This window comes from Apodemus sylvaticus, chromosome 5, assembly GCF_947179515.1.
Source record: "Apodemus sylvaticus chromosome 5, mApoSyl1.1, whole genome shotgun sequence".
Classification (NCBI taxonomy): Eukaryota; Metazoa; Chordata; class Mammalia; order Rodentia; family Muridae; genus Apodemus; species Apodemus sylvaticus.
In genome coordinates this window covers 73220004-73233672 of record NC_067476.1, presented here as the reverse complement: position 1 = coordinate 73233672, position 13669 = coordinate 73220004, and the positions used below count along the sequence as shown (strand labels likewise).

The following is a 13669-nucleotide window of genomic DNA, read 5'->3' as shown; positions in this document are numbered from 1 at the left end:
TTCAAAAGCTCAACCTGTGAGTGGCTAAAGAAAAAAAAATACAATGCCAAAATAAACAAAACAACAAAATAGGAAAACTCTAAGTTACCCAAAGCATAGGGGCAGGCTGATGTAGGGCACACTTCTGAATAAGCAGAGACTATAACAAGAAACTGAAAGCCTTGAACTTATGAGGAACTGGAGAAAGAAACAAGGATTATGATGACTAAAGCACTTCAGTTTGTTGTACTTTTGAGTTGCTTTTGTTATTTTTGTATGCTAAGCCACAAGACAAAATATTTATATCCCATTCCAAAATAACTCTATCAAGGCTGAGACCTATCTTTTTTGAAAGACCTTGATATGTTAACACCACTTTAACTTTGTTTTGGTTTTTGGAGAGAGGGTTTCTGTGTGTAGCCTCAGCTGTCCTGGAACTCAGTCTTTAGACTGGTCTCAAACTCAGATCTGCCTGTTTCTGCCTCCCAAGTACTGAGATTAAAGGCAAGGGCCACCAGCACTCAGCAGCAATGCTTTTTTCCTAACTTATTTAAAAGTAAGATAGGTAAGGAAATTAAATGAGTTAAACTATACATTCATGATGATACTGAATGAAGTCCATAAAAATTTAGATTCAGCATTAATAAAGCCAAGATTAAAAAAAAAATCACCAAGAGAATAAAAGTCCTATAATTTCCTTCACACACTGAAAATATATTACAAATTATACAGTGTAAAAATATAAGCTTGGGGTGGGGGGCTGGAGAAATGGCTCAGTGGTTAAGAGTACTAGCTGCTCTTTCAGAGGACCTGGGTTCAATTCCCAGTACACACATGGCAGCTCACAACTGTCTGCAACTCCAGTTCCAGGGAATCTGATACTTTCACATAGTCATACATTTAGGTAAAACATCAATGTACATAAAATAAACATGCCGGGCAGTGGTGGCTCACGTCTTTAATCCCAGCACTTGGAAGGCAGAGGAAGGTGGATTTTTGAGTTCAAGGCCAGCCTGGTCTACAGAGTGAGTTCCAGGACAGCCAGGGCTACACAGAGAATCCCTGTCTCAACCAAAACAAAGCAAAAATAAATAAATAAATAAATACATAAATAAACAAACATTAAAAAAAAAGCATTACCTCTTTTAGTTAAAAAAAAAAATGCCATTTATTTCAGTAACGCTGGTCCAGGCCACATTCCCGAAAACATTCAGAGGCTTTCGCCTTTTTTGTGTTGTGTTGGTCTTTGTTGTTGTTGTTGCTTCTTGAGGCAATCTCAGGATGTTAACTCAGGCTGAACTAGAACTCACAAACTGCCTGTCTCAGACTCTCTGGTGTGTTGAATTTTAAAGTATGTACAGCTACAGCTATTTGAAGCTTGTATCTCTTAATTATCCACAAGAACCATCTTACCAAAATACAGAATAATTCAGTCATAATGTGAACATTTCTGAAATCCCAGGAGACAGTCCAAATTGATTTTAGTAATTCCCAAGATACAGCATCAAGCAGTGGTTCACACTGGTGATCCAGAACTTGAGATAGAGGCAGGAGGGTCAAGGAGCTCAGCTGCAGTCAATCTGAAGCTAGCCTGGAGTACAAAAGATCTGCCTCAAAAACTCCAAATCAGCAAGACAGACAAAACAGCATACAAAAATTAATGAAGTAAAACTTGCACGAATTCTATAGAAAAAGTAGAGAAGCTTAAGAGTCTCAATTCTATTAGCCTCACCCACCACCAAGTTCCTTATCTTCCATTATTTCAACCTAAACTTCTGCCAGTTTTTTCTTACAAAATGTTTCTAATCTTTTTCTTCATGACAAAAATAGCAATCACCATTTCTTATTTGTCATTCATTAGGAGTCACTAAGACACCACTTACAACTATAAATTCCCATTGAACAATGTTAGTTCTACCTCTACATTCTTTGCTTTGGTATATATTTTTCCATCATAAAAGTTCTCTTCAAAGAATATGTAATTTTGGCTCAATTACTAAACTAGAGTCTACACACTTCTAAAAAGTACCAAAGTCTTGATATTAAGAAATTGCTGCCGGGCGTTGGTGGTGCACGCCTTTAATCCCAGCACTTGGTAGGCAGAGGCAGGCGGATGTCTGAGTTTGAGGCCAGCCTGGTCTACAAAGTGAGTTCCAGGACAGCCAGGGCTATACAGAGAAACCCTATCTTGAAAAAAACAAACAAACAAACAAAAAAAAGAAAAGAAAAGAAAAAGAAATTGCTTATGATCAGAAGATTTGATTTTCATGGCTCAGAAAATGGGATTACTGTCAAGCCAGATAACCTGAATTCACTTGGGAACCATGTGCTGGAAAGAAATGACTCCCGAAAATTGACCTCTGACATCCACATGTATGCATGGCAAGCTCATATGCAGACAGACACACAATCATTCATTCAATCCCATTCATTTAAATCTTGCTGATCTCAGGGGTAGGGGTGTAGCTCTGTGGCAGAGCATATGCAAGTGGCCTTGGGTTCAAAATTCCCAGCACTACTAAAGAAGAGAAAGAAAAATAAACCTCACCGACCTTACACATACATTAAAGAAAAAATTAGAGAAACAATGTAAAAGTCTGTCATCTTTCCAAAGTTCATGAAGCATCTTAAAACTGTAGAAACAGATTATCATAATCTGTACTCTCTTAAAGTCAATTCTCCTATGAATTCCACATACTGTGGAAACTTTTCCAACCTAAAATGACCTCCAAGACTTTTTTTTTTCTACAAAGAATGGCAGATTAGGATCATGACAGATTAGGATCATAACACTTGATCAAATGAAATTAACAAAAACACTTAGACCTTAAGACCTTGAGAAACATAGTGAAATTCACAAAAGATTCACCCGCAATTTAGGTATGTTTGAATAATTTCTATACAGACTTTTGAACTCTTGAATAACATGACAAAACTAACCCCCCCAAAAAAGATTTCAAAAGAAACTCCTCGGATACCCTTTAGATACCGCCTAGAAAAGACCTTCACAAGGGAAGAACCTGAATTCAAAGGCTTAACCATCTTCCATTGTGCACTGAGTACTTAACACCATAGCAGAAAGAGTTCCAGAGCAAGCTGAAGAGTGGAATCAATATTAATCATAAGTACAGTGGAAGTAAGCAAAATTATTTGAGTAAACAAAAATAAACTATCCTTCCTACTTTCGCTAAAACAACACAAACTTCGAAAAAACGCATCCAGTCAAAAGTATCACATGCTCCCTTAATGTCTGAAGCCTCCAGTAACACAATGTTTCTAAAAAAGAAGAGTTCCAAGTAGTCAAATGAGAAACCACTGTTAAGTAAAAAGTGACCAGTAAAATGAGAATAGTTAAAGACAAACAGAAACTTACAGCACATTTAAGGATCTGTCGGGGTCATAGGGAAAAGTCACGTCCCATAACTCAGCCTCGTTTCCCTACCCCAAAAGACTAGAAGTGACATTTCGTTCCAAGGAGCTGGAGGGCCTAGTTTCAATAGCCTCCACCTACTCAAAGGGCACTCCGAGGCTGGACTCAGTGGGGGTCCCCAGAGCAACTGAGGCATGACATCCGGAACCTGAGTTGTAGGAAAGGAGAAAGGGAATAGTGTCTAAGAAAGCCAAGCTCCCACAATCTAGGGGTGACGACACGCGTCCAGGACCCGACATCCCCTCTCTACAGAACCCGGCCGGCAGCTTCAGCATCTCTCCCTCCTTCCGGCTTCTCGCTCAGTTCCGGGCCGCGCCCCCGGGCGCAACCCCCTTCACAACGCGCGCCCCTGAGGGCCGCGCGCTCGCCCACCGGCCGGCGCTAAGGTCTACGCCTGCCTTGGGCGGAAGGATGCCGGACCGGGCCTCCCAGGCTCCTCCCGGGCCTACCTGCGAGGAGAGTGAGAGCTCGGCCCGAAGGCCAGCGAGCGTACAGAGCCAGGGACGGAAGGCGGGGAAAAGCCGAAGGAAGCGAGGGGTCCGCTCGACCGACCAGCGGAAGAAAGAAGCCAGAACCCGGGCCTCCGGGATAACTCAGTCCAGGACCTGGCACCACCGCCGCCGCTCTGGAGACATCAACCAAGAAGACGCCGCAAAAGATCATCGAACACACGAACGCCCAGACATCAAAGGAAGAGCGCCCCAGCAATCGTTCAAGGCACTGCAGCCGAGCGCCGAAACGTTGCTCAGCTCCTGCTGCAAATCCGGCTGCCTTCCTAGACATAAATAAACAAATCCAGATCATAAACTGTAGCGTAAAGTAGGCTTGGTTTCTGCCATTTTCTGTTGGTGACCGAGTGCTGAAGTAATTTAGAGAACTAAATTTTTGAGATAGAAGTATGCTTGTAATCCCAGCATTTTAGAAAGAGGAAGCATGAGGATTTGGAGTTCAAAGTCATTCTCAGTTAACCACAAAGCCAACTTGGACTATATGAGACCTTGTCTTTTTTTTTCCCCAGGTGTTTTTTGTTCTGTTCTTTGTTTGTTTGTTTGTTTTTGTTTTTCGTTTTTTTTTTTCAAGAAAGGGTTTCTCTGTATAGCCCTGACTGTCTTGGGCCCCTCTCTGTAGACCAGGGTGGTCTTGAACTCAGAAATCCACCCACCTCTGCCTCCCAAGTGCTGGGATTAAAAGCGTGCGCCATCACTTCCCGGCAACCTTGTCTTAAGTGAAAAAGGAATTAGTCTTTTGTGAGCACACTAACTAAAGATAAATCATAGCAGAATAAAGCTTGTCTTAACAGTTCAACGACTGCCTTACACTTACAGACTCCTCATACTACTTGTCCCAGTTGAACAAATGGCTTCTCCTCTTGATTCTTGGTTTCCTCTCAGAGCTGAGGAAAACTGAACAATCTCTATGAATGCTCCAGTTCAGCTTTACAAGCAATCCAAGAGAAGATGGAACACCTTAAGGTGGGAGGGGGGAAGTTTGTGTACCTTGTTTTTAAATTTTTATCCTTTGGTTTTATTTGTTTTTGCTAGACAAGGTTTCTCGGTGTACCCTTGGCAGTCCTGGAACTGGTTCTGTAGACCAGGCTGGCCTCCAACTCATAAAGATCTGCCTGCCTCTGCCTCTGGAGTGCTGGGATTAAAGGGGAGCACCACAACGCCCCAGCCTATTCTATTCTTTCTCAAAAAACACTTACTTCTCTTCTATTTTCTTCCAAAGATCTAAGGCCACAGTCCACAATGTGCTTTAGTTGGCTAAGTAGCTGCTTGGTTAACTAATTCGTTTTTAGAGAAAGGTTTGCAAGTAGCCCACACACTAGTCTTGAACTCTTGTGTAGCCAAGAACGACTTTGAAATTCTTATGTGCTTGCCTTCATGTTCCAAATTTGGAGTGTGCCTGAGGGATGGTGGAGGCTGAGGTGGATGGAGGCTCACACTCTGAAACCTGGCTGGCTTGGAACTCACTGTGTAGCCCAAACTGACCTCAAGCTCACAGCAGTCCTTTTGCCTCGGGTTACTTGAATGCTGGGATTATAAGCAAATATGCCTGGCTTTTTTTTTTTTAACAGAATCTCATTATGTAATCCAACTTGCTTCAAACTCTGTCTTCCTCCCTCTCCTCCCACTTGTTGGAATTATAAGCATTTACCGACATATTTGATTTATAGCTGATCCTAACAACTTTACTGGCCAAACTTCATACTATACAATCAGTATGTTGTTTCTAGATATTTTTCATGTGATAGGTATTTGCTACTCTTGAGAAAAAGCAATTACAACATTATTGTTTATGATTATGTTTTCTTGGACATAAGCAAACATAAATGATATTGTACATCTTTAATCCCAACTTTCTGGAGACTGAGGCAAGGGAGATTGCAATATGAGTGTTTGAGGCCAGCCTCAGCCAAAAACCAGACAAACAAACAAACAACCCCAAAAAGAGTCACACATGCTAGTTCATGCCTTTAATCCCAGCACTCGACACTTAGGAAGCATGGGCAAACAGATCTCTATGAGTTCAAGAGGCCATCCTGATCAACACAGTAAGTTCCAGGATAGCTAGGACTACATTATGAGACCCTGTTCCCCCTCCTAACCCCCTAAAAAAAGACAAAAAAGTCCAAACCTGAAACAAGGTACAGGTTTGTTTTTCTGCCATATATGAAATCCAAGGGGCTGGAGAGGGGGCTCAGCGGTTACTAGCACTGACTGCTCTTCCAGAGGTCCTGAGTTGAATTTCCAGCAACCACATGGTGGCTCACACCCATCTGTGATGAGGTCTGATGCCCTCTTCTGGTATGTCTGAAGACAACTACAGTGTATTCACATAAAATAAATAAATCTTTGAAGAAGAAGAAGAAGAAGAAGAAGAAGAAGAAGAAGAAGAAGAAGAAGAAGAAGAAGAAGAAGAAGAAGAAGAACAAGAACAAGAAGAACAAGAACAAGAAGAAGAAGAAGAACAAGAACAAGAAGAACAAGAAGAAGAAGAAGAAGAAGAAGAACAAGAAGAAGAAGAAGAAGAAGAACAAGAACAAGAAGAACAAGAACAAGAACAACAAGAAGAAGAACAAGAAGAAGAACAAGAAGAACAAGAACAAGAAGAAGGACAAGAAGAAGAAGAAGAAGAACAAGAAGAAGAACAAGAAGAAGAAGCAAAAACAAAATCCAAAGATGTACAATTTAGAGTAAGTCAGGCTACAGGCTACATTCAACTTCAAGGACTAGGTTCCTTCTTAGTGCCTTTCTCTATTCAATAAATGGCTTTTATCTATTTCCAAATAGTTGCTGAAGAGCAGACTTTATATCCATATTCCCTTCCCCAGCCCAGTATCTATATTCCAGCCACCAAAACTGAAAAATAAATAAATAAATAAATAAATCTCCTTGTTATAGGGCACATCATAGGACTCCCAAGTTATACTCTATGGGCCAGAATTTAGTTACACAGCCACAATTGTAGAAACTGTCCTCCAGGCATGGCATGCTGCTGCCATCTGGAATCAGAACAGCTGTTTGGCCGGGCGGTGGTGGCAGTGGTGGCAGTGGTGGCACACGCCTGTGATCCCAGCACTTGGGAGGCAGAGGCAGGAGGATTTCTGAGTTCGAGGCCAGCCTGGTCTACAGAGTGATTTCAGGACAGCCAGGGCTACACAGAGAAACCCTGTCTCGAAAAAAAAAAAACCAAAAAAAAAAAAAAAAAAAAAAGAACAGCTGTTTGTTTATAAGATTAGACCCACTATGGATAATAATACCCCCTGATGGGAAAGGGGCTCCTGAGTCAGTGTACCACACCCCTCCCCCACTCACTCAAGGACATATAAGTAGCTAATGACTGGAGGAGGGCAGAGACTCCTGGGTGGTATAGCTGCCATAAGTTGCCCATGTTCCTATCAGTAACCCCTTGCTCATTCTTCTATAAGCAACCCTCACTGGCCCAAGCTAAACTTGTGTGGAATTATTCATCTAATCAGCCACTGATGCCTTATTTAGGATGAATAGGTGTTTTGTTCACATGTCTGTAGGAAAAACACTTACTACCTGAACAGTTGAGGAACAGAATCAAAGATGAGATGGGGAAGAGGAAAGATGAGTTTGGGAAGAGTAAGTTGTACAATCCTTGCTGTGGGTGATAAGACCTGCAACTGAAACTTGGTCGTTTGAGGATAGAGCTGGTCCACAGACATTTCTGATACGGTCATCCTTCCCCATGGGGTATGGACTGGCATATTCTAAATATGGTGCCATTGCTTTGTCCCTGCTGTGGGTCATAAGACATGTAACTGAGATGTTGCTCCCTGTGAAGGTAGAGAATTTATGGGAGAATCACTGAATGATTCTTTCACTATATGAAGATGTAATACCTGACTCCTTGATAAAAGGGGGCCTACTACTTGAGTACAGGAGTGCATAGCTTCCTGAAATGGCTAACAGAGTAGAGAATATATTACAGTGTATGAACCTGGAACATATGGGATGGGGGTATAAACAGATTATGGCATCAGTTATATGAACTTTGCCATAAGACACGCAACTGAGGTTCAGCTATTTCTTCAGAAAGAAGGGCACCAGCCCCTGAGTTATCAGGAAAGCGAAGAGCCAGCTGTGGTGCTGTGCGCCTTTGACCCCAGCACCAGGCAGGCAGAGGCAGGCAGATCTCTGTGAATATGAAACCACCTTAGTCTACATACTGAGTTCCAGACCAGCCAGAGCTACATAGTACCGAGTACAAGTTTTGTTTTGTTTTGTTTTGTTTAATGTCTTTGGAAGAAGAATGATGAGGTAGAATTATCAGTTTGTTGGGGGTTTTGATTGCTTGCTTTGTTTTGTTTTGTTTTAACAGGGTTTCTGTGTGTAGTCCTGGCTGTTCTGGGACTCACTCTGTAGACCAGGCTGGTCTCAAACTCAGAGACCACCTGCCTCTGCCTGCAGAATGCCAAGATCAAAAGTGTGTGCCACCACTCAGCTTTGTGTGTGTGTGTGTTGTTTCTCACATACAGGAAAGAGTACAAACTAGACTCTCTTCTAGGATCTGAAAACTTAGAACCCATACAAAGTATTGGACATGAGGTGGGAGAGGGGGAGGTAGAAGTAACAGAAAAATCCCTGTGAGACCCAATATGTAATACAGAGGAAAAGAAAACATATGAATTGGCATGCACAGACACAGGCCTAGGATAATCAGGAACTACTCTGCATTTCAACTGCCTCAGTTGGGGAACTTTTTAAATGTGTGTGTGTGTGTGTGTGTGTGTGTGTGTGTGTACCAGATGTTTGCAGCACCCCAAGGAGTCCAGAAAAAGATCTTGAAATTCACTGGAGCCATAGTTACAGATGATTCTGGGCCTTCTGATGTGCATGCTGGAAATGAGACTGTGGTCCTCTCTTCCTTTTCTCTCTCTCCCTCTCTCTCTCTTTCTAAGATTCACTTTATTTCTTCATTGTGTGTATGTATGTGCTGAGTGTGAGTAGGCATGCATGCGTACACGAGTCCAGGTACACAAAGGACGTGGAGGTGTTGGATCTGATGGAGCTGGAATTACATATAAAAGCTATATGTGAGTGAGCCAGGGGATAGCCCCAAGTATCATCCTCCATGGTCTCTGCATCAGGTCCGGCCTTGACTTCAGCTTTGGCTTCCATCCATGATAGACTGTGATCTGCAAGATGAAATAAATCCTCTCCCAAGTTGTCTCTGGTCATGGTGTTTATCACAGCAATAAAAAAGAAAACTGGAAACACTTAAAATGGAAGAGTTTTAAAAGGAAGTGAGAAAGAGAAGCTAATTCAGCAGGGAATAGGGCTTCAGTAGTTTTTCTGGGCTTATGGGTGATGATTTTTGTTTGCTTCTTTGTTTGTTTGTTTGTTTGTTTGGTTTGTTTTTGGAGTCAGGGTTTCTCTGTGTAGCCCTGGCTGTCCTAGAATTCACTCTGTAGACCAGGCTGGCCTCGAACTCAGAGACTGACCTGACTCCACCTCCCAAGTGCTGGGACCAGAGGTATCGTGAGCATCACGCTTTATAGAATGAGAGGTGCTCTATTGCTCCCATTCATTTAGACTGGAATGTAAATTGTGTTTAAGAAATGCTAAAATAGTCAAGAGTGTCCTGCTTAGTTTTTTGTTTTGTTTTTTGTTGTTGTTGTTGTTTTGTCCAATTGACACAAGCTAGAATTGTTTCTTCAATTTAAAAAATGCCTCCATCAAACTGGCGAGCATTCACTTAAGTAATGATTGCTGTGGGAGGGGTTCTGAGTAAGAAAACAGGCTGAGCCAGGCAGCGGCGGCCTTTAATCCCAGCACTTAGGAGGCAGGCAGATCTCTAAGTTTGAAGCCAGCCTGGGCTACAACACAAGTTCCAGGACAGCCAGGGATGCGCAGTGAAGCCCAGCAAGCGAAGCCAGTCAGAGCACACAAGGTTTCTTCTTGGCCTCTGCGTCAGTCCTCGCCTCCAGGTTCCTGCCCAGACTTACTTACTTGGAGTGTATTTGGAACTGTTGGCTGAAATAAACATTTTCATCTCCAAGGTACTTTTGGTCATGGTGTTTTATCACAGCAATAGAAACCTAACTAGGACAAGGAGCCGCCCCAAAACAAATGTGGCAAGATTTGTGCAGAGCCAGAGTTTGTAGGGGTTAAAAAAAAAAATTGACATCCAAATTCAGTGCTTATGGGAGACTCTAGCAGTCTAGCAGAGTCTCATTTGAAGTTAATTGGGTGGAGGGGAAAAGCGACTTCTTGTTGAGTGCCATAACTGCCCATACATTCCATGTTCTTGTAAATAATCTCAAACTTGTTGGTCCACCAAACTAGGCTTGTCTAGAATCATTTCTCTCTTCTGTTATTGATCCTCTAACACATTAGACCAAACACACATTGGTTCATATCTTCCTAGAAAAGTCACACCACACCTAACTGTAAGAAAAACTGGGACTTAATCTTTATCCAGGGTAGCTATGCGACCTCTATAAGCCAGGGGCAAATTGACACACACTAGGTGATAACTCAGTAGGCAAACTATCATTTCTGGAGTCAGGTGATAAATGGGCAAATAGTTTTTCTTTGTTGTCTCCTCCTGGCTTTTGAAAAGCTTCCTCCACAGAGTGGCTTTTGAGGTAAGGGGTTTAGATCTAGATTCTTTATTCAGATCTGACCCGAACAACTACAGTATTTGGAAACCTTGACACAGTGAGAGAGCGCTAAAGACACTAATATCAAGAGCACAAGAATTTCAAGACCAGTCTCTGGCTGCTATAGGGAGAGGGCCCACCTCCATGTCTGTACATGCGCAGTGGATGGTCACTTGGTCCTGCTCCTGTTTCCTTCTACATCAAGAGGCATAAGCTGACTTATAGGACTGAGGCCACTAATCTGAAGGCCCACAACTCCTTCAGCTACTACGAGCTGATTCACTACAAGACTGTAGGATTAGAGCCCATGACCAACAGCAAAGAGGTCATGGCAATAGTGACCAGAGATCTGGTCAGTAAAAACTAGCCACTTCTTAAGTAAGGCCCACCATCCACAAGAATGCGCAGGTACCCTCAGCAGCATCAGGCACATGACCCGAAAGAACAAGTACCGCCCTGATCTGTGCATGGAGGCCCTCTGCAGGGCCAGTGCCAGCCTGGGAAGCCAGAGCCTGAGGTTTCGAAGAGGAAACAGACCTGACCCCCCAAAAGCTCCAGAGCCCCACACTGAAGAAGCAATCAAGAGTCCACTGACTTTTAAAAAAAAAAAAAGGTCTTTTTAAGAGTATTAGAAGTTTTCATTTTTTTAAAATATGGAAACTTTGGAGACAGAGTCTCATGAATTCCAAACTGGCTTGTGTAGACAAGGCTGATCTTGAACTCTGGATCCTCCTGCCTCTACCTCCCAAGTGCTACGTGACCATGCATGGCCTGTTCTCCAAAGGGCTAGGAACTGAGCCCAGACCTTTATACATGCTAGGCAAGCACTCTGCCTACAAAGTTGTAACCCCAGAATCCTGCAGAACTTTGAGAAAAAAGCAATTGTAGTTTTACACATACATGTAGAATTATTATCTGCAAATGGAAATACTTGAGAAACTGAGGCTAGACTACTTTGTGAGAACATGGGAAAATGATTTATGAACAGAAATGTTGTTTCAGGGTGTAGTGCTTCCATGGTTATGCATGAGCCCCTTTCTTCTCTGCCTAGAGCAAGAAAAGGCTTCCTCCACCACCAGCGATCTACCAGTTTCCTTTGTAGAAATTTGTCTCAATGTGAATTAAATTTCAGTTTTACAGTGATCAACTTCTGACAGAGAAGTTGATCAGGATCAGACTGAAGAACAGACATCCAGAGTTGAAACCATCAAGCCTCTAGGATTCTTCTCACACTGGAGGATGGATTCCTAACAAGAAACCAGATGGGTAGAAGCTGAGACCAGCCTGGAGTGTGCTGATGTCAGTCTGTAAGCTGGCATGGACATGGAACAGCTCACTCTTGTGCTGGTTGTTGATTTTTGTGTTCTAGAAGGTTCTCCTTATGATGAGACTCCCTTGAAGGTAGGATAAATGGTCCCCCCTGAGTTTCTTCCTGTTATAATGATCAACTGGACACAGGATTTTCAGTGCTGAAGCTATGACAAACCAGGATAGTTCGTCATCCTAAAAATAGACCTTATCCCTGTCAATCACACAGAATTTAGAAAGACTAAACAAGGAAAAACCGACTGGAGAATGTCAATTTTAAGTCCTCGCAGCTCTTATACATACAATTTTGTAAAATCTTGGTAGAATGTAGAAAATAAAACATGCCCAAGCACATGGACACACACAGGGGTAAATGCCTTTCAGTTTCTTTTCTTTGTCCCAGCATTTGGGAGGCAAGAGAGCGGCAAGTTTGAGGATAAACTAGGCTACAGAGTTTAGAAGGGAGACAAAACAAGCTTTGGCTGCCAAGTTTTGCAAAACAAATAGAATGCTTCTTAGTGTGTGCTAGGTTCTGAGTTTGATTTCCCAGAACAAAAATAAATAAAACCCAAACCAGGCATGGAGGTACACATGGTGGTACACATGGTGGTACACAGCTTTAGTCCCAACATTCTGGAGGCAGAGGCAAGGGGATCTCCAGAAGCTCCAGAACAGTCAGGGCTACACAAAGAAACCCTGTCTCAAGGAAGGAAGGAAGGAAGGAAGGAAGGGAGGAAGGAAGGGAGGGAGGGAGGGAGGGAGGAAGGAAGGAAGGAAGGAAGGAAGGAAGGAAGGAAGGAAGGAAGGAAAGAAGAAAGGAAGGGAAAGGAAGGAAGGAAGGGAAAGGAAGGAAGGAAGGAAGGACGAAAGAAAGAAAAGCAAGAAAGCAAAAACAACAAAAAAGCAGGTGGCTGATTAAAGATACCCTGTCTCAGATAGACAGAGAGAAAGAGAGAGAGAGAGAGAGAGAGAGAGAGAGAGAGAGAGAGAGAGAGAGAGAGAGAGAGAGAGAGATGATCAATCGATCAATTTATAGACAGATAGAACAAGCAAAAACAACAAAAAAAATCAGGTGGCTGCTTATGGCCTTTAATCCCAGCACTACAGGTGGATTTCTATGAACTCCACACTAGCCTGGGCTGTATAGTGAGTTCTAGGTCAGATAAAGCTACTTAGACAAAAGTAAAACCTACCAAACAAAAACAGAGCTAGGTACTGTGGCATGTCTGTCATTCTAGTATATGGGAGGCTAAGGCAGGAAGATTGAATTTAAGGCCACCCTGAACTAAATAGTCAATACCAGGCTAGTCACTGCTATATAATGAGGTCTTATCTCAAACTAAACAGAAAACATGTACAAAGAACAAAATGTAACAAAGTCATTATATAATGCTCAGAACTAGTTTCCAATCAACTCTCCACTGTCCCACACCCAAGACCTCCTTGAACTCATTACATTTCCTTTCCTGCCAGGTCGCCCACTTCACAGCAGAAGATAAGGATGCGAAACAGCATTTGGAATAGAAATCAACAGCAGATAATAATCCATAATTGCTTCTAACCTTTAGGATGAGTCACCCTTGGTTTATTTCCACATTCCTGTCATCTGCTGTTCACTTCTTTACTTTGAACGTCACCAGATTAACACAGCCAAAGGCAGGTAGAAAATGATCCAAGAGGCCAGCTCAGAGGTGTCACGTGATAAGTGACTAAGAAAACAGGAACAAGACAGTCCTCAGGAAAATCTTTTTAGTCCTAGCAAAGGCAACAATGTGTGAACCTAATTCACACATGTATTATCCCTATCAGGTTATTTT

At 42.5% G+C, this 13669-nt stretch overlaps 1 protein-coding gene and 1 pseudogene across 7 annotated transcripts in view; one reads left to right on the top strand and one right to left on the bottom strand.

The window, feature by feature from the left end:
* Positions 1–3957, bottom strand: part of Ambra1 (autophagy and beclin 1 regulator 1) — a 191910-nt gene extending 187953 nt beyond the window's left edge. For 5 of the 7 annotated variants that reach the window (XM_052182981.1, XM_052182980.1, XM_052182985.1 and 2 more), the window contains exon 1: positions 3859–3957. The gene's annotated coding sequence lies outside the window, so the exon portion shown is untranslated. Of the gene's footprint in view, positions 1–3352; positions 3558–3858 lie in introns of all 7 variants that reach the window. The other 2 variants (XM_052182984.1, XM_052182983.1) reach the window with 1 other exon arrangement.
* Positions 3958–10688: 6731 nt separating this feature from the next.
* LOC127684861 (60S ribosomal protein L28-like) lies at positions 10689–11115 on the top strand (annotated as a pseudogene).
* Positions 11116–13669: the final 2554 nt, after the last annotated feature.